Source organism: Simochromis diagramma, unplaced genomic scaffold (assembly GCF_900408965.1).
Source record: "Simochromis diagramma unplaced genomic scaffold, fSimDia1.1 OVJJ01000247.1, whole genome shotgun sequence".
Classification (NCBI taxonomy): domain Eukaryota; kingdom Metazoa; phylum Chordata; class Actinopteri; order Cichliformes; family Cichlidae; genus Simochromis; species Simochromis diagramma.
The window spans coordinates 865,535-886,410 of record NW_024386949.1 but is presented as its reverse complement, the minus strand read 5'-3'; the positions used below and the strand labels follow the sequence as shown (position 1 = coordinate 886,410).

The 20,876-nt window shown below is 38.7% G+C and overlaps 2 non-coding genes across 2 annotated transcripts; both read left to right on the top strand.

The window, feature by feature from the left end:
• The first annotated feature begins 737 nt into the window (after positions 1–737).
• Positions 738–825, top strand: trnay-gua. Its single transcript is given in 2 exon segments — positions 738–774; positions 790–825. It is a non-coding gene; the product is annotated as a tRNA-Tyr (tRNA).
• A 12,069-nt stretch (positions 826–12,894) lies between these two features.
• On the top strand, positions 12,895–12,981 carry trnay-gua. The gene is given in 2 exon segments: positions 12,895–12,931; positions 12,946–12,981. It is a non-coding gene; the product is annotated as a tRNA-Tyr (tRNA).
• Positions 12,982–20,876: the final 7,895 nt, after the last annotated feature.

Genomic DNA, 20,876 nt, shown 5'->3' with positions numbered 1-20,876 from the left:
TTGTTTTTATATTATGAATGCATATAAAAGATGGACTATCAAGAACCAATGGCATGTGAACTGCCTTTGGAAACATCCCTTTTAGTGTTACTGACACCGTCCATTTTTGAGCCAAAAGCTGCTATGTTTGTAAGAAAAGGTAATAATGTCAAACATGAGGCCCGGGGGCTAGAATCAGCCCACTTGGAAAATGTGAAGGAGGACATAAATTTTAGACTTTTATCTGTATTTTCATACATTTTACAGACTTTCTATTGAAAAAGACGTCTTCCATTCGCAATCATACAACACTAATGTAAATAAGTAGTAGATAAATAATTAAATCACAGTATGTTCCTGTTTTTTTTTTTTTTTTTAACTCTCTACTACAGAAATGTATGATTTTTACAGTGAGTTCACAAACAAAGTTCACAAACAAACAAAAAAAGTCAATTTTGGTCAATTAACAAAAATTCTCCTCAACAAAAATTTTAATCCATGACATTGAACACACCAGCTAATATGAGACCCGTGTTTGGTTTCAGCTCTTTTATATTTTATTTGATGTTTTGACCAACAGTCTTACTCTTTTGGTTTACCAACTTTGTTTTTGTAAGCAGTCAAGTGCTTCCAGCAACCTGCAACTGATAAAAGTCTACAGCAGTAAACAGCAGTAATCAGTACACCTACAGTACTGTGCATATATACACAACACAGCTGTGTGTAGAATATACAACCTAACAAACCCAGAGTTCACCCCTTTGATAGCTCAGCTGGTAGAGCAGAGGACTGTAGGAGAGTTGTGCTGAAATCCTTAGGTCGCTGGTTCGATTCCGGCTCGAAGGAGGAGGCTTTTGTGTTTTGGTAAGAGTGGCGAACAGACATCGTCAGTGTTGGCAGTTGGGAATGTCACATATGTTACTTGTAAACTGTAAACTCCCTGATAAGTGTGCCAACTTCTCAACCACTACAAACTCCTGAATCAAATCAATGTGGTAGAACGTCTCATAGTAATAAACTAAGCAAGAGTTCATTTATTTCTGTATAATGTATACTATTTACTCTTATTGAACTATTAAACTCTCATTACTGAATTTCCCAGAGGAACCCACCCGAGGGATTAATAAAGTTTTATCTAATCTAATCTAATCTGAAGTCCACTTTAGATCAGATCTCTTGAAGACAACCTATCATAAAATGTGTTATAGTTGTTGGCATTATAGTTACGGCTCTTATTTAAGTTTTGTATGTGTTGTATGCGTTTTGTTTTGGTCTGACTAAAAACAGACTAAAAAGTCTGACTAAGCAGCAAAATGTTTGCTGTCAAGGACACTTCAGTAGGATATTTGGCTACATCAAAACATACTGACATTCCAAAAGCTATTTTATTTGCACTCTCACTGGTCATGTCCTTTCTCACACGCTCACTATCAGCACCAGTCTCACTGTATCATTTTCCACAATGAGAGCGATCTGCCCACAAATTTCATGACCTCATGCCAGATTACTTTACATCCAAATTACATCTTAAAGTTGAAGGGTTGACCGGCTTAACCAGTATTGTGGGGGCATTCAGTGTACCGGAGAAAGCATAATGAGTTTTATCTCAACAACAGGCAAAGCAGTCTTTGGGTGTCAGCCGGGATGGACCTGTTGGCTAATTGGGGTTGTCAGGATTTTAAACACAATTAATGAAAATTCCTTCTCCTTTTCCCTGACCTAATTGCAGGTGATAATTATTGTTTGTGGCCAAATTTAAACAAATAATTAACAAATGTATACTGACAAACTGGCTGACTTGATTCTTTGCAAATCCCTGCACCATTGTATTGTTAATTGGGTTGAATGTAAGTGGAGACTCTGACATGTTTTCCACCCCCCAAACAGGTCCTTGCTGCATACAGTCTTAAGCTCTAGAATAAACAGCCTCAACTTTAGGAGGTGTTCTTCTTAAAGCCTCAATATAGAGTTTCACATTATTAGCGCAGTTAAGTGAACACATTATAGATGAAAAGTTTGTTTATTGGAGCCTTTTGCGACAAAGCCAACAATCCAATGTTGAGTTTTTGTACAGCTTAATTGTTAATGGATAAGTAAATTGTGAAACAACCAAGAACATTTAAATGTTGGCTGAAACGCTGAGCTTCACTGCATGTGGAAATCTCAGAGAATTGCAGTGATATTCTTTAGAGTTAAAGTTTTTTTTTCTTTTTTCTTTTTACATAGCATTCTATACATAAAAAACTGTCAGTTGCAAGATATGAATACAAATTTTAAAATGTGGAAATGGGAAAAAATGCTAATCTAAAAAAAAAAAAAAAAAAAAAAAAGATTTTTTAAACATCCGTTTGGGTAAATTTTTGGTATTTAGACTTCTCGAAGGGGGATTTTTTTGAGTATATTGTTTTACATCTGTAACACAAACCCCAGTTTTCTCTGCAACACTGCCAGATGCTTCAACATCCCCCTGAGCTAATCTCATAATACCCTATTAGTAGCCCTGAAAGTGTACAACAATATGAGATCTCAGACCATGCCATGTTTCCACTGAGCACATTTCCAAAACATGATAAAGGCATGAATGATGCGCTGGTGATGGCTATTTGTAAGGGGTTTCCCTCCCTGCCACACAAAAGGGGCTTAGCAGAGAGGCAGCATGTTCTCAGGCATTGTCTCTGGGCCTGGACCACCCGTTCCCCCTTGCTGTCCCACTGTCAGCCAAACAATGCAGTGGTGCTACTCCCACTTTGCCCCCAACCCCCATCCTATTTACTCAACCACCCCCTCCCTTCCCCCACCACCCACACTCTGGACACAAGTAGTGGTGACATGATGTTTCTTTAGTGGTGAATGTGCACCATTAGTCAACAGCTGGGCGCAATTCATTTGGCCTGGAAAGTCAAGTCAAGACCAGATAGCTTTGTTCGAGTAAACTGCAACAGCATGGCCGTTTATGAACACAAAAGCCATGCTGAGATATTTTATCCTAAAAATGTAAACTTTTTTTTTTTTTTTAGCCAGAGAAGTAAGTGCAGCACTTCTAATGTGAACAAGCAGCAGCAGCATTTTTTATGTGTCGTATAATGCAAAGTTTTTATAGGTAATTTTAGCCTTTAAAATCAAGTTTTATCTCTTACCTGTTAAATTGTTTGAAAAATCTTGTCATATCTACAGTTACAGGGCTGTGCATCTCAAAGAATGTGAAAACAACAAAATCACAAGAATCCACATTTTTGTGGTTGAAACTTTTTTGTATAATAAATATTCTATATATGGGAGTCCTAATGTGATATGACTGTTTCTAAAATAAAACCTTTTTGGTCCATACGCACAGCTTTATATGGAAAGTTCAACACACCTGTGTCTTTTTGTTATCACACCAAGGATTTCCCCAGGTTTACATGAAAGGGCGTTGCCAGCATCTGACCATGCACAATTATGGATAAATGTACTGGCAGCAGAGCGGCTAATTTTACAAAGAAAGATATAAAACTCCTTTTCCATTGGTACCTACTTGGATTGACTCGCCACAGATGCCATGACCCGATGCGGATTGACTGGTTTTCCACTGCAATCCAGTACTACTTAACATGCGTGGTTGTCGTCATAGAAACACGCATAGAAAAAGTGGACTTCAAAGCAAGCCACAGACCTGCTGCTCGGTCTGTGGCTTTCTGTCAGACTCTGGGACCACAGCGTTGTTTCTTGTAGCCATTTTCCTTGTTGCCAGGTTTCAAAAATGGCGGTTTTAATTTTCACTGACACTACTGACGAGCCAGATGGTGGAGTCCTCAGTCTGATGACATCACATTTTGTACCTGCTCGGATTGCTTGGAACCCCGAGCGAGCAGGTACTTAAAAAGTACCTGGTACCAGGTACTATGACCTAATGAAAAACCCTGAAAACTGTGGCGAACTGTACCAAGTCAATCTGAGTAAGTACTAATGGAAAAGGGGCTTAACTGTACTATGGGACAAATGAAGTGGTTAAACACTTATTATGACACCGCTACTACAGACAGAGCAGTGGTATGAGAGAAAACATTCTGTACATTAGTTTATTATTAAAAGCATTGCATGAATACATGGGCTTTCTTTTCACAAAAAGAGAAAAATCCAAGTGAACTTCAAGCAAACCAAAATGTGTCATTTGCAACTTCTCGAGAATCTTTAGAACGCTTAATGGCCAGATGTGTCTTGGGAGGGAGCAACAATGGTAAATACAGGATGAAGGTGCTGTGTTCTGTACTACTGAAGAACATGGAAAATTTATGTTTATTTCATGACTAGTTGCTAGGCCGTACAGACATTTGCACATCTATACCCCATTCCTTCATCCCTGAATACTAAGCATCGCTATGGGAGATTTCTTTAGCTCAAACTTGCAACATACACCTAACGGTTGGCTCGGATTGAGGTCAAATCATAATCACAGCATAAACTAACCACTCTGTAGTTATTCAGAGCTGCAGTGATACCACATCCTCCAAATGTCTTGCCTCAGTTTTTTTGGTCTGCAACTAAGTGTGATTACTGTTCTGCACAAATGAACGGCACCAAGAGGGAACCAGAGTTCAGTTTAAATGAACTAAACACTGCAGGTGTGACAACCCTCTAAGCATTTATATTTCTTACTGCTCACCAGTAAAATGCAAAAAACATGGGATGTTATTAAAAAATCCTTACCACATGCATGTGTGAGGTATCTTCGAGGTGATGCGGTTTTTTGGACAACTGACTAGTCAGTAGGTAGTGATTTGATATTTGTTGATCTCCAATCAGGAACACAACCTGGTCCTTTAAAGGTTAGGTTGGTAGCACAAGTTACCATGGTGATATAACCATGGGAGACGTGAACTAGCTTTGTAGCAGGAAAATCCCTAAGTTAACCCCGAAGTTAACTGGACAAGGCAAAAATTATGCTTCGCAGCACAGAGAGGTCTTTCAGTGTGGAGATTCAATGGGTAGATGTGGATATAAAAGTGTGTAGTTGTGGTCTCTCTGTTAGTCCTATGACTCATGGTGACCTGTCCAGGATGAAACCCATCTCTTGCCCTATGAGAGCTGTGACACTGAGTTGCATAAGTAAGAAAATGGATCGTTGGGTGGATAAAGTTTTGAATATTTACAATCCTCAGGGCAACAGCTGCCTCACTTTACAGTGCACTGTGTATAGAGACTAAAACTAACACAAGCTAAGTGTGACCTCGTTAGATAGCTCAGTTGGTGGCATAAAGAGCTGTATGAGAGCTTTCCTGAAATCCTTGAGTCTGTGGTTCAGTTCAGTTAAGATGTAGGTGTCTGTACGTGGGTGACAATAAACGTGTATTCTTGTAAGCATTGGTCTTGCATCACTTTGACAAGTAGTGATGAAAAAGTGCATAATAACCCCTATGAATGTACTCTGTTGGGGGCATGTACAGCTGAAGACACCATGGCTGAATAGTCATTCCTGTCATACTTCTTTGAAGTGTCCTTGCGTAGGTTGCAAGCATAGTTGGCACATGATAATGTAAAGCTCTGCAGATGACTCCATGGTGTCACAAAAACACTTGCAGGCATGTGGACAAAAGCTCACACCACACAGACATGGACTGTAACGTGCCGGAACAGCAAACAGTTTGCTAAAGAAAATCTTTACTGTCTTTGCAGTTTTTTTCTCTCAGCAATGGGCTTGCTTGTACACACAGCCACAGTGCCTAAGTAATCTGTCAAAACTAGCCAGTAGGTTAGAGGACTCCAGGTACACTGTGAATATTGTGATATGTTTGATATAATGTTATTATGTTAACACTTTGATAACTGAGAAAGACACAAGGCGTCATTTTCCTAAGCTGTTTTAATGAAAGCCTTTTTTCTCCAATGTTTTCATTTATAACATTTTAAATGCAAAGACACCAAATCTGTCATCATATATTTCCTTATAACATGTCTACTTGGTTTTAAAACAGAACTAAACCAAACTGTCTGTCATCTTGGGCTGCAGCTGTGGATGCGAAATAATCATTCAGTGCTCAAAAGAGGCAGCAGATAGGGTTATTGAGATCATCAGCAAGCTAGCACAACACAGTGTTGTGGGTCCCTGGGGGTCATATCTGAGTTTTTGGCCCTGGACTCATAGAATCAGAAGTGAGACTGACTTTGTTAACTGATGTCTCTGTGCAGGCCCAGGCATGAGCCAGTGTGAATAGTGCCTCTGGCAATGCTGACCGGTAGTCAGGCAGGAGTCAATGTGGCTTCAGGCTAAAGCATCTGGGCAGACAGCTTTCTAGGTAGCCAAGTCTACATTCTGCATTACATGTTAAGAATGAGGAGGATGCTCTTTTCCAGCAACTTGGTAATGAGTGGCACCGAGTTTAAACCCCCAGATCGTTCACCGGATTTTCAGCAAAAACATCCCAAGAACACAATCCAAACACCAAGCCATAAGTGAGCATACATGACAGACAAATGGTACAACGGGAAACAAGGGCTGAGGTGGAGAGATTTGCATGAAGCCAGCATTAATTTTGTATGACTGCACCTGGCCTCACTTACTTGACAAAATCACCAAGGGAATGATTGTTCTGTCAGTGGCCTGGCATGCACAGCGACTGTGCAACGAATATTAATTTTACATATATTCTTTTTGAGAAAGCTAACAATATTCTGGCATATTATTATTTAACAGCGAACGTCTGCTGATGAACGCCATGAGGAGGTCAGAAACAGTGTGTCAGTTCTCTGCTCAGATCAAGGAGAGCCTGATACTGTATTTCCACCATGACTGTGACCAACCTTGTTAGATAAACATGGAAACATTTATGAAAAATTTGAAAGGTGTTAGGCTTTTAAAATAGCAAATTGAATGTATTACACAAGGACTAAAACATGTTGTGAATTTCAACCCAGAACACATCTATTTACATTGTTACCAATTTAGATCACTAATTTACTGCAACACATGAGTAGAAATTGGATATATTAACAGTATGATTACTGGTGACAACTATGAAAGGATTAGAGAATAAAATTGTGAATTGTGCCTTAATGTATCCATCTTTAATCCAAATTTTTTCCTAAATAACATAGATGGGTAACATGTAATTAATCCAATCTCAAGAAAATAACAACAAAAAAGGAAAAATTATGACATTGCTATAATCCCAAAGTAAATTTTGGGGGTCAGCCATGGAGACACTGTGGCTGCTTTTCATTGGTAGTTTAGTGTAGTGGAATGCTAATGATGGTGAATCACACGTCTCCGCTTGATGTGCATGAGGGAGAGAGGAAGTTGGGAGACCACCCAGATCTCCTCCCATGTCTCCTTCTGAAACACTTAGCAGTGCAATTAAATGGGAGTGATGTGAAAAACACTCTCTGTGCAAATATGGATTAAATCCCAGACAGCAAGCACTTCCAAAACACCACGTCTTACTTTCCTTTAATCATCACCTGAAGTTACATAAAATATAGAGGATAAAGTGTTGCAGTCTACTTGGAACTAAGTTGCTGGTTCTTCTTTAGGAATGCCACTTTGCAAAAGAATGGACAACAATATTAAAGTAGCATTAAATCACTATCATTATAAAAGCTTAGTAGTTTATGGTATTCCAGTGAATACCTTTCTCAGTCTCGCATCCTCTTCTACTTAATCACGTGCATTTCTCTCCAACAAATCACATTTAATTTTCAGGTTTTGTTAGATTCACGCCTCAGAAATAAAACTTTAAAAGATACTACTTCTGTATTCACTGACATATAAACATGAGAGTCATTCTGTAAAATGCTTTTCTAATTTTCATGCTAACAGAAGGTGTGCAATTATATGGTAATTTGGAAAATGTTTGTATTCAGAATCCAAATCTTTTTACTGTCATTTGGCAAAAACGGAATGAAATTATATGCTGTCCCATTCGGTGCAAAGAAAGCGATCTAACGACAAAAAAAGAAAAAAGAGAGTCTAATAACTAAACAGAGTATAAAGAGCACATGGACATCTATATCTGTTTGCGTGCTTGAGTCATCAATCAATCATAAATCGAGCAAAATATGATTTTTCTCATTGTGGACCTGTGTTTCAGTGAGATCGTGTAAGAGACTTTCATTAAATAATGTTAATCTTTAGATTTGAAATTTAAACATGTTCAACTTTGTCATGTTAATTTGACATTTCTATATACTTCAATATTTTTAATCATTTTTGGTGAAGGCTACATTTCCCCAGTGCAGAGGCCACTTCTTTATTGACTGCTAAATCATTGTAGGTGCAGTTGGTTTTATGCTCATGTGTTCTTTTGCATTTTAAGAAATCCATTTCTAGAGGGAGCTTAGAAAAAAACAACAACAACCTTGCAGTTCACTTCACTGCTGGTGACGTGTCTTCCTTCCTTTCATGAAATCTTATATCTGTGTTTGCTTGATCGGATAAACATCTGTATCTGCAGCAGCAGAGATCCCACAGCCCGATGCGGCCGATCTTCTCTTTCCCTGAGAAACTTTAGTGTTTACGAAAAACAATCAAAAACAAACATGGCATTCAGAAGTATAGACAATGCTAGGGTGGCCGGGTGAGAATGCTGTGCATTCCTCCTGATTCAAACTAATATTCTGGGAGATTCTATGCTTAATGTAATTACAGGGGAAATGACAGTCTCCCATGCACAGACCGGAGCTGGTGACTGACTGCAGGGATGGTTTCTAATACAGTGAAACTCATTCTGTTACACTGAGAGGAGTGCTAAATGTATTTCCCAGAATTCCAAGGCTCAGGTTTGACGTGGACCATATTTCAAGAGACGTTACACTTCCGTCTGCTGCAAAACAGAACAAACTTGATCTCTGCTGCAAAAATATAAATTTATGAATTTTCCAGTGACTAACTATTAAAGACGGAGCTCAGAGGCTGTCAAACGGTGAGATCAGCTGTAAAACAGATGTTAAACATTTTTTTTTGCGGCATTAAGCAAGTTTCCAATCATGTATCAGCTTTCGAGGGAGATGTAAAACTGTGTGATCTGGAATGCAAGTGTTTGAGAACATAAACATATAACTGAACTGCTGCCATTCACTCTACAGCAAACCAATGCAAGCACACCATCTGTCAAACCTATGAGAAAAAAAAATCATATGTTAGTGTGCACATGAAGCATGTAAAAACATCCTCTGTGCAAGAAGGGATGAACCTGTTTACAGCATTCACGAATGACCACTTACTTTATATGGACATTTGTTGTCTACACATGCAAACACAAACTTAGATACTTTTTAAAAAAAGTATGTGTATATAATAGAAAAAAATCACCCACAAAACACCATCATTGATGTAAATGCTTTCAGTTATTCTACAAAACTATATCTTTGAAACATTCTCAAGAATTTGGGAAATGCTACATTAATCTAGCATTTCTGGAACTGAAGGCTCTGAGATGAATCATTATCAGCCATCTGACCTCACAAAGTGTTCTTGACTCCTGCACAAACAAATCCTCCCTGCTTATTGTTTGGAGACAGGATGGAGACATGAACTCTGTATCTGTAGCTGTGATCACCAAGAGTTTAAGGTTCTGGACTTGAAGCCTAAAGTAGACATTTGACTCCTTCAGTCAAATCACAGCTTTAGTGCATGGATAAGCTAGGCATCAGTGTTTTGTTGTTTTTCTTCAGACGCTCTGGTTTAATTTGCATTTTACAGGTGGATGCAATAATAAATGTGTGCAATTTTACTGTTTTTATGAGTAATAAGTAGTTTCACCACTACACAACATGTACCTTTTAACTACATAATCTTAAAGTAGCAGTTGTCTCACATTTTCTATCCTATAAATAGTCGAGAACAACCTCCAGTTGCAGTGCATCAAAACTGACTATGCAGAAATGACACAGTCGGTGTTGGGATTTCTACTCAAAAAAGTAATGTATTACACGTAACTTATCATTTTCTTAAAAGTAATGCAATATGTTACTTAATTGCTCACTGGAGAAAGTCATTTGTTGCACGATCCCGCCAGGTACTTAACGGTGTGCTTGGATGACTAGGCACAAATCATAACCCTCAGTCAGCTGTTTTGTAAAAATACTGCCTTTCGCACATGGGCAATATGGTACACTCTCGGCTGGAAGCAGTGCTTAACATGGAAAAAACAAACGTTTCCAACCTCTCATTTACTGTTCCCACTCTTTGTCATTTTAGCCTTTTGCAGGTGAAGGAGTACTGCCATCAACAAGAGACACTGCATTAGCATGATGATGTTGCAGTTCACTAGCATTATGTAAAGGTTTAGTCAAAGAATTACACAGCAACACATAACCTCACGCAGAGAGAACGGCTGCTGCGCACACCATCATTCTGCTACACTGCAGGGCTAGGGCCAGGACCATTCTTCGGGTTTTGGGGATGTTGCTCCGGTCCGATAAACCACCCAGTGCACGTGTGGTCTCGCAAAGAGCAAATACGCGCATTTCGGCTTTAAAAAACGCTGGCGCCAGCTGTGTAATCGGTTGGTGTTACCTCCTTGACAGACACAGTATCGCAAAGCACTTGTTGCAGGCCTGAGTTTGCATTTTGCTGTGAGTACCCAACTTTTAGACCCTTCCCTTGGACATTTGAATCTGTAGCCTGCCTAACGAACGGACGTCGGCCCGCCTACTATCTCGGAACGTAAAATGATGGCTGAAGTTCACAGCTCAGAACACCCAATAAACCGAAAGTCTGCTTTTCGGTTGGTCTACGTAATCAGACGTGCCTCAGCACCGGACACCGTACACCCTACTCAGTACTTACGTTCTGTAATTAAACGAGAAATGCATGTCATAACTACCAGTTAACAATATAATCCTGTTGCCTGCATTCTACATAAGGTAAATAGAAACCAGTAAAACAAACCAGATGCAAACCATGACAAAGAGACTTCGAAGTGATTGACTGTTCAACAGGAGAACTTACCTTTGAACAATGTTGGCCTGTCCACGGTTGGATCATTAGTTTAACCTTTCGGGTTCTGGAGATACACCATCCTGCTAACGTCCATTTTTTTAATGAGTAAATGCTTGTGTTCAAGAACTTTTTTCTACGAGTATGATGTGGGTACGTAACCTAATGAAGCCAATATAATCTGGAGTATGAGCCAGCATTGCAAGAAGATGACGTACCATAACCTCAGGGTCATGAACATTAGAGAGACAATTTTACACGTTTAACTGATACTGTCAGATGTAACTTAATGAGAACAGCAGGCACAGATTTGTTATTTTTGCTGAAGGATACATGACAGACTGTTGCTAATGGAAACATTGTCTAAGGGGCACAGGGAACTGATCATTGCTTTGTTATGGTAGCAGGACTGGTCACAGTCTGCTTTACGTAAGATAGATAAAATATCCAAATTCTGACATTTTTCCTTTAGTTTTGCACATAGATGATGTTTGAAATGCAAAATATAGACATTGCTTTACCAGAAGGTAATCTTGTAATCTTCCTATCAGTGTTTGGGGCTTTATTAATGAGACAAAGCGATGACATCTAATCACAGTGTAACTGGTCCCTTACATGTAATACAGAAAGACAGAGAGAAAAGCCCATTTGACAGCTCACTTGGTAGAGTTGAGGACTCTAGTGGGTGATGCTGAAATCCTCAGGTTGCTGGTTCAAAGGAGGATTTTCCTATGCTTGGATGAAAAGCTTAACATGATGCTTATTCTTGGGTCTTATATGCACGTTATAGTTTCAACATCTGTGATTGTGCTTGGGTCAAAGTTGGTCGCAAGAATGTGAACTTCATGGTCAACATTGGCAGAATGGTGCTCACAAATTATCACAGGATCACTGTGAGACTCAGCCCCTGTCTGCATACAGATACTTTGCAAAATAAGCTTGTTTTGTTCTGTGTTTTGGCCTTTTGAGCACACATAAATGTTGTTTTAGATCAATGAAAGTAGAGCTTTTGAAAAACTTCAAGGTCAAGATTTTCAGAAACTCAATTTCTGCATTTATGGAGACAAAGAAAACAGATTTTGTCTCACACCTTCAGAGGTGTTTGCCTTTGTCTTCTTTTTTGATGTAAGGCTGGCTGTGTGTGCAAGTGCTTGTTGTTGTTTTTTGCATTTTCATGTGGATGTAGATATTTTTCAAAATGATTGTGGAAAAATCCTCAGAATACCCTTGTGTAGATGTTAGCATTTCCAGAATCTTAGTAAAAACACTGTGTGAGTAAGAACTCAACGTTTTCTTTCATCCAAAGTTTAGAAGTTACCAGAGTTCAAAATGTCCAGTGCTGAAACCGTCCAACTTTAGCCTGTACAGGGTAGCGTGCAGGTGGCGTATGGTACACAGTAAGATTAAGAAAAGTGACATGAAGATGAGATGTTTTGTCCTTTGAAAGCCTTAAAGCATTGTCATGTTTATTAGGGAAGCACTGTGTCTAACATTTTGGCTTAGAAACAATTTAACTTTGGCAATAAGTGAGAAATCGTACATTCTTTAATTCATAGTTAAGAACTTACGAGAATCAAAATGTACCAGCACAGGGTACTTCTTGTAGTAGCTGTAGGGTACTCATTGACACTAACCAAACTTTTCAAAACCTTTGATGTCTTTCTATTAGTGTCTGGTGCTTTTGTCCATTCAATCACTTTGGCGCTAAATGTCTAGTGCTGAAGTTCTCCAACTTTACACAGTACTGAGTGTGTAGTTGGTGCGTGGTACACAGTAATGCTAACAATGTTTCTGCTCCCTTTATGTCAGTATTTCTTATTTTTTTTAATTTGTTTTTTTTAAATGAGACGCAGCTATTCCATGTGATCACAATGTGAGTGGTCAGTTGAAATAATACCTCTGGATCAACACAATGTTTTAGCAGGTACACCCACAACCGATAAGTGAGGGCATGTTCTGTCAGCACATTGACTATAAAGCACAGTGAGCCATGCAGACACGACCCTTCGATAGCTCAGTTGGTAGAGCGGAGGACTGTAGTGACATGAACAGAAATCCTTAGGTCGCTGGTTCAATTCCGGCTCGAAGGAGTGTATTATGTTGTTTGGGTGAATGTACTAAATGTGCAGCATTAGTAGTAATAGATACATGTGTGAACTTTCTTGGGTCCAGGTGATGTATACTTCCTTAACACAGGATTGCTGTGACACTCTGTGCCTTTCCACACTTAAACAGATACTTTGCTAAATAGTGGGCTTTTTGTGTCATTTAATTCTTTTTACTTTAATTTGTGTGTTTGGGCCTTTTGAACACACATAGGTTTTGTTTTAGATCACTGAAAATAGACCTTTTGAAAAAATTCCTTTAATTTATTAAATACAAACATTTTCCAAATTTATTATTATTTTAAGTGAGACAAAGCTACAGCATGTGAATACAATCCAGTAAGTTATTTACCTCTTTTTGCTCTACGATGCAAACAATGAGTGTGTATAATCTGTTCGCATTGGCTACACAACACAACCCTTTGAGCAGAAGACTGTAGCAGAATTTGTTAGGTTGCTGGTTCAATTTCATCTGATAGGCATATGTTATTTTGTTTGGGTGATAATATTAATATTCATTTTTGCCACCGAGGCCTTGAGGGGTAATACATGTGTTATAACAGAGTAGTTGAGTTGTTTCTTACTTTCTGTTGTTCCTTTGATTTTGTAAATGTCGAGTAAGTGTTGCATTCAGGATTCCTTCAGCTAAACGTTTTACTAAACTTTCCTGTTAGCCCTGCCTTTAATATTATGAATTTTATGCTAAATTCTTGTGAGGTGTTTCACAGTGCAGAAGAGAAGGTACATGTCTGTCTGAGTTTCTGCTTGCCTACCTGGATGACTGCCTGCCTACTTGTATCTGTCAGCATGCCTGTCTGTCAGTTATGTTGTCATAATTAATGAGAAATAAACGTTTTCAAGTCTGGAATTGAAGGCTTAAACTTTCACAATAGATACCTGTCAGTGTTGGAAATGTTTTACATTACATTTAAAGCTAGTTAGCTGACACTTATGCTGAGTGATGTTTGCTGGATACAACTGTGTGATAATATATGATACAGTGAGTAAAATCCACCTGTTTGTAGAATAAATACAAATAGTAAAACACATCGAGGCATTTTCATTTCTGTGACGATAGAAAGATGATTGAATAGGTCTAAAATGCATGTATTTACAGCAATGTCACAAAGAGCCAGTCATAAAATGTTTAAACAGGCATTCAGTTCAACACATGTGCTCTACATCTGAGAGAAAAGAAACGGCACAATTTCTAATCTGCTTTTTGTTACAGCGTTTAGCTGTTCATTACATGTTCATTATACTGCATGTGTATGAGTGGGCCTTTGCCCATGGGGAGGCTCAGTGGTTGCATTAAGCCTGAGGTAAAAAGGAGTGTCTGGGCAGGTTAACATCTCTGAGCGCCAGTGTCAGCCAGCTGTCTGCTGCTATCATGCTGCCAAAAATATGACTCTCTAGCCCTGGCATCTAGCAACCTGGCAAGAAAAAAATCTGTCTCAAAACACTCCACACAGAGTCCACATGCTAACATGCTATGTGAACGCTGTTCTGAAAATGCAGAATAAACACCAAATGACTCACTTTTCCATTACAGTGTCAGCTTGGTGATGAACTGTCTGATTCAAGAATTAGCCTGTGTAAAAGGAAATACAGACATTTGTTACTGATCCCAAACATAAATTGTCATCATTACATATCCTGATTTTTGTGTGCAGTGATACACTGTCACCAAAGCTTATGATGACTACACTGCCTCGACTGTTTCAGTCTGCTGACAGAGCCACCTTTTGTGGTAAGTGGGTTTAAACCAATTACCTTCCTCCCATGCCTTCATCCTTCTGTCCTGCCAACATGCTGTTTTGTTTTTGCACATGTCCATTAAAGGGCAGAAGTTGCCATGTGTGCGTAATGTCAAATAGTTTTTGAAAAAGAGTTCTCTTCCACAGCAAACAAATCTAAATCCTCAGTAGATGTTTGGTCTCCAGTCTAATTAGTGCAGTCCACGTGGACTGATATGCAAGCTGTCAATCAATGCCCTCACTGGATACGCCCCCTGGTTATTAGAGCAACAAATGTAGCATTCTTTTTAACCATTTTACAATTTTAAAGACTCATTTTGGCCTAACAAAATGTGCTGGTTTGCACATTCACCTCACAAAATCCCTGGTTTGAGAGCAGGAGGAGGCACAAATCTCTTTGGGTTGTGTCTGAAAGGGCATCTGGTTTAAAAATCTGCAGAACGTTTATTCAAAATGCATCTTTTTATACATTTATAGCCTCAGTTAAAAAACCTGGCGATCATTTAAAATTAAAGTAGCCAATAACAAATATTCAACAGTATCCCCAGTCATCAACCAAATTCACAGATAACATTAATCTTGCTAACAATTTATTGCAAGAACCCACATATGCACATAATGCAAATTCCGTAACTTAAAAAAATGTAGATGCAGAGAACCAGACGGTTATCAAAAACAGAAATTCCTGTCTTCTCATGAAGTTTTGTCCTATATAAATAAGAATACTGAAAACACCATATAATTTCAAATATTATAAGTTGTTGGTAAACGATTAAATTGCCCGTGGAACCTATTAATCATACGTGATGAAAAGTCACTCTGCAGGGCTGGAGACAGACTGCGTACAGGCACCAGAGATTTAAGGGAATTTGGGTAAATTTAAGGGTATGAAAGGGACTGACAGAACCCAACAGACGCACACAGACGCAAGCTCTAAAAATATCAGACACATAGATGTGGTTTGACTTTCGTGGAAGTTGGTAATTCTCATCTTAGTAAACACAAGAGACTACAATATAAAATCTGTATCTTAATTATGAGTCTGCTAGTTAGATATACAGTTAACAAATTATTCAAAGCAACACAGGAAAATTTGGTTGTAGCTGTCTGTGTGACATGGGAAGAGAGGTTTCAAACACTTCAATTTTCCCATGTTTATAAATCTCTCAAGGCAACCTCCACCTTCTGTCAGCAAGAGTTTTTTCTTTGAAAGGTTATGCGATCCTTTGCACTTTATTCAAATAAAAGTCAGTGAAATGTCAGTTTTGGAGGTTTTTAAACACTGAAATCTTTCACTGCTGTTACATTTGCTGCCTTGTGTTTTGCTTGAAGAAAATCACGTGCTTGAACTCAAACCTATTTGCCAAATTACTACAGTTCAGAATAACAACTTCTATGTGTGTGGCAGGTCTGAATAATTACATGTCTTTTTGCCAACACTTTAAAGATAAACAGTGATGTAATTTCCCTACCTGAACAGGTTCTATTTGTGCAAATTATGGTTCAGAACTGACTGTGCAGACTGTCTTCTGCTGTAATTCTTGTAATATGTTTTATTTAGCTATGAATTTTATTTTTAAGATTTTAAAAATCTGAATCTAAATCTCTTTGAAGCTGGACCTATGGTGCATATGTGACAATGTAACAATGATGAGCATTTAAATAGTTCAAGGTTGATCGAATCATAATTTCCTGTGGATCCTGAGACAAACTATGCCCACGGAAGAGATTTTTGTCCCTTCTCAGCTGTGATGTTGTGTGGTCTTCCTTTGGGGTCACCTGGTGAGTTAAAGCACCTGAGGCAGAAAAAAACTTGACTTGTGGGTGTAAAGACAGTTTCGTGTCTCATATATTCCTAGGAGAGATGTGCTATCTCAAGCACATTTGTAATGGAAGAAAAGCATTTTGTCTCATACCAGACAATTCTGAGTGCACTTATAGTGTCTCATTTTTAAAAAAAATATTTTAATTTATAAATTATTCTAAAACCAGACGTAACTCTGGAAAACCTTAAACATGCTTCCAGCCAAAACTCACTTCGTGACCACCCAGCTACAGAAACAAAATCCACCACATTACAAAACCACGCCAGTCACAGAATGCCATTTACATGTCAAAAACCAACCGCATCTTTTACTAAAGCAGCATTAATAAATAGTTTTGAGAAAGGTACTGTGTGAGTGTGTGTGTGTGTAAATCAAATTCAATTACAGTAAACGGCTCTGGCAAGAAAAGATGGAAACACAAAGAGAGTAGATGGCAAAGAAGAACAGAATGGGATGTGAAAATGAAAATAAGAAGAAGGGATGAAATCTGGGCTGCAATGGCAAAGAGAGAAAGAGATAAAAAAAAGAGAGACGCAGCCAATTGTAGATTTGAGCTTCTATATTTGTCCCTCTGTGTTACTCTGCGATGGACTGTCCACGGGGTACCTCGCCAATTGCCCTGTGTTAGCTGGAATTGGTTCTACCCCCTGCAACCCCGAGTTTATGAAATGGATGAATAGCAAGAAGGGAGGCATCAATAATAGAAAAGTGACAGTGGGGTGAAGAAAGAAGAACAACTGAAGAGGAAAAAGAAAGAAATTATGAAAACTGGAAACAAGAAAGTGGAGAAAGTCAAAAGTGCTTGCTCATAGGGGGTCATATGATTGTTGGGTTTTTCCTCTGTATCTATTATTGTACGATCTACTGTACAATATAAAGCACCTTCAGGCAACTGCTGTTGTGATTTGGCACTATATAAATAAAATTGAATTGAATTGAATAGAAGAGAAGGGGTAATACGCTGCTGAAAAGGTAAAACCAAAGGTCAGGGAGAGCTAATCAGGACAACTAGCCCCCTGCTTTGAGCCTCGCTCCATGGGGTTGATGGGAAATCCCACTGATAAGCTACTGACCTTGAACTACCAGGGGAGAGGAATAATATGAGACAAAAAAAGTATAGATAGGGATTGGTGAAGGTAAAGTGGAAAAGTCATGAATCATAACTTCAATAGCGTTAATAAAAAAAACAGAATAAAAACTGATTTTTATCAAATTTGCTGACAGTGAAACAACAAGAAGAGGGAGACAATGTAGAAATGGGTGAAGTAGGAGAAGGAAGGGGATCAGATGAAGAGAGAAGTGAACTTAATCCAAAGATATTCAACACAATGTACATATATTGTTAATGTGCGAGCACTTCATGAGCACTGCAGGCTTTCTTGTTGTTCCTAGAGTATTTAAAAGTAGAATGGGAGGCAGAGCCTACAGTTTCCAGGCCTCTCTTCTGTGGAACCAGCTTCCAGTTTGCATTCGGGAGACAGACACGATCTCTACTTTTAAGATTAGGCTTAAAACTCTCCTTTTTGCTAAAGCATATAGTTAGGGCTGGACCAGGTGACCCTGAATCCTCCCTTAGTTATGCTGCAATAGGTGTAGACTGCTGGGGGATTCCCATGATGCATTGAGTATTTCCTTTTCAGTTACTTTTCTCACTCACTATGTGTTACTAGACCTCTCTGCATTGAATCACATTGGTCATTAATCTCTGGCTCTCTTCCACAGCATGTCTTTTACACTGTCTTCCTTTTCTCACACCAACTGGTCACGGCAGATTGCCCCGCCCCTCCCTGAGCCTGGTTCTGCTGGAGGTTTCTTCCTGTTAAAAGGGAGTTTTTTTCCCCACTGTCGCCAAAGTGCTTACTCATAGGGGGTCATATGATTGTTGGGTTTTTTTCTCTGTATGTATTATTGTAGGCTCTACCTTACAATACAAAGCGCCTTGAGGCGACTGCTGTTGTGATTTGGCGCTAAATAAATAAAATTTAATTGAATTAATGCACTTGTCATGGAAACATGACTTCTGTATAATTAATGTAATATAGTGTATAATTTAAGCTAACCTCAGCGCAGATATCAAGATGCAGAGAACAATAAATAGATCCTGACGCTGTCTTCAGCTTGTAGTTGTTTTTGTAAGGTGAAAATAATACTTTGCAAAGTCAACACCTGAAAATTCAGTTATGGTTTTTGTTGCACGTCCACCACCGTAGTTACAGCACAATTTAATATAATTTCAGGAAACTGTGGTTTCTCATACCTGGAGGGAAAAAAAGTAAAGGAAAAATTAACTCACACTTTAAGCCAATAAACATTTATTTCTTAATGTTTTCTCAGCCTACAAAGAAGCAACAGTCAGAAAGGGTTGCATGACGAAAAAAAAAAAACAAGCCCACCAAATGACAGGCAATTGCTCATCGCTAGGGAGAGAGAGTGGGTGGGTGTTTGGAGCCTCTCCCAGCTGTCAGAGGGCACTAGGTGAGGTGCACCCCGAGTCCATCAGAGATGTCAACACACAGAACCATTCACGCTCACATGGACCATGTGAGGAAGGTGGAATATCTGGCCAGGGTACAGGGAAAACTCCAACTCCAGCCATTAGAGTAAAACTCAGTGCCCTCTTGCTGTGAGGCGACAGTGCTAATCACTGAAGACTCTTGCTCACGTGACCCCAGTGACAGTGGCCAAGTATGCAAGGAGTGTGTGTTTGTGTGGGATCTGATACGATGAACGAGTGACTAACATGAATATATCAAGTCAAATTAATTCAAATTTAATTTAATTCATTCCTTACAAAATGCACTAAAATGTTACTAAAAGAGAAACATTTTGATGCCACTATAAAAGATTCAAATCTACCATCATAATTCATTATATTATTTTCTCTTTACAGCATTAAAAGCTGATATTTCAGAATCACGCATGAGAAAGATCAACGCATTAAGTTGCAAATAAAAACACTAAAAAAATATTCTCAGTTCTAGTCATCTCTTGATATTTAGTAATTTATGTGGCAAAATGTGTTTGAATAATCAGCACTAATAATGGTAACTTCTGAGCATGGTTGGAAAACATGCACTCACATTACATAATTTATCGAGTCCCATGGAAAAAATTTTGATTTATTTATGATGAATAAATTAATGAGTTGTTCACTGTTTAGTTTTACTCACATGACCTAAGGGAGAACAGGGTTGCACAGCGATATGACTGACAAAGACAAAGTGTTAAAACCCACATAGCAAAATTGGTATGGCCCAGATCTGGCCCACACAATGCGCTTTCACATGGCCCACATACGGCAAAGAATGACGTCATTCTTTGCCTATGTGGGCCATGTGTAAGTTGTGTGCAGCCATGGGCCAGCTGTAGACACATTGCTGGCAGGGTTCATACGGGTGCTTGAAAACCTTGAAAATGCTTGAATTTTAATGTTGTCTTTTCAAGGTTTTTTTTTGCTAGCTATCAAACTCGCTGGAGAAATGATTGAAATGCACTGAGTGTGATGCAGTATGGCAGCGCTATTATGGAATATGCTGTGAACTTAGCTAACATTCCTTAGCAGTAATATGAGTTAATTTACTCAAGTGAAAGCTTTAAACATTAGCCCGATACATAACTAGCCAAATTTAAGGCTTTCTGATTAACCCTCTGGGGTCGACGGACCCAGAGTCTCCATTTCAACTTGGGTCGAACGTGCGGACTTCAAACTATATACCAGTTTTTAAATTGTGTTGATAGGCCACGTAAAACCGGTGTTTGTTTTTCTGAATAAAACAGTGCAGTTTACTTCGGGAAGAAACAGTAAAAACTGCGTTTTCTAAGGAGAGCGCTAGCAAACACGCTTTGCTTGTAAGTGAAAAAAGAAAAAGAAAAAATACTCCTTCCCTATTGGTGGAAAAATGTAACATGTCGACCAATCAAAAAATGATATGGCAACATGTGCCGTTTGGGATGAGGGGGAAGTTTTAGGAGTGACCAGCGAGAGAGAGAGAGTTTTGATACATGAGAGGTTAGTAAGTGTGTAGTGTAGTCATCGTTTTGTTTTGTGTGTCAGTTCTACTAGTGAATGTCACAGGATTTATCCCTGTGCTGTTCTCCTCTGTCTTATAGTGGACACAAACTATTTTTGGAGTTGCATAAATAATTTGTGTGCCTTCGTATTTGATGCAGAACACCTGATTGTTCTGTAAATAGTTTTAAATGGTTATATAAAAAACATCTGAGCCTTGGCTGCATTTTTAGGTAAATAGTACCATATTAAATTTTGTCTGAATTTAGATAAATTGTGCTGATACAG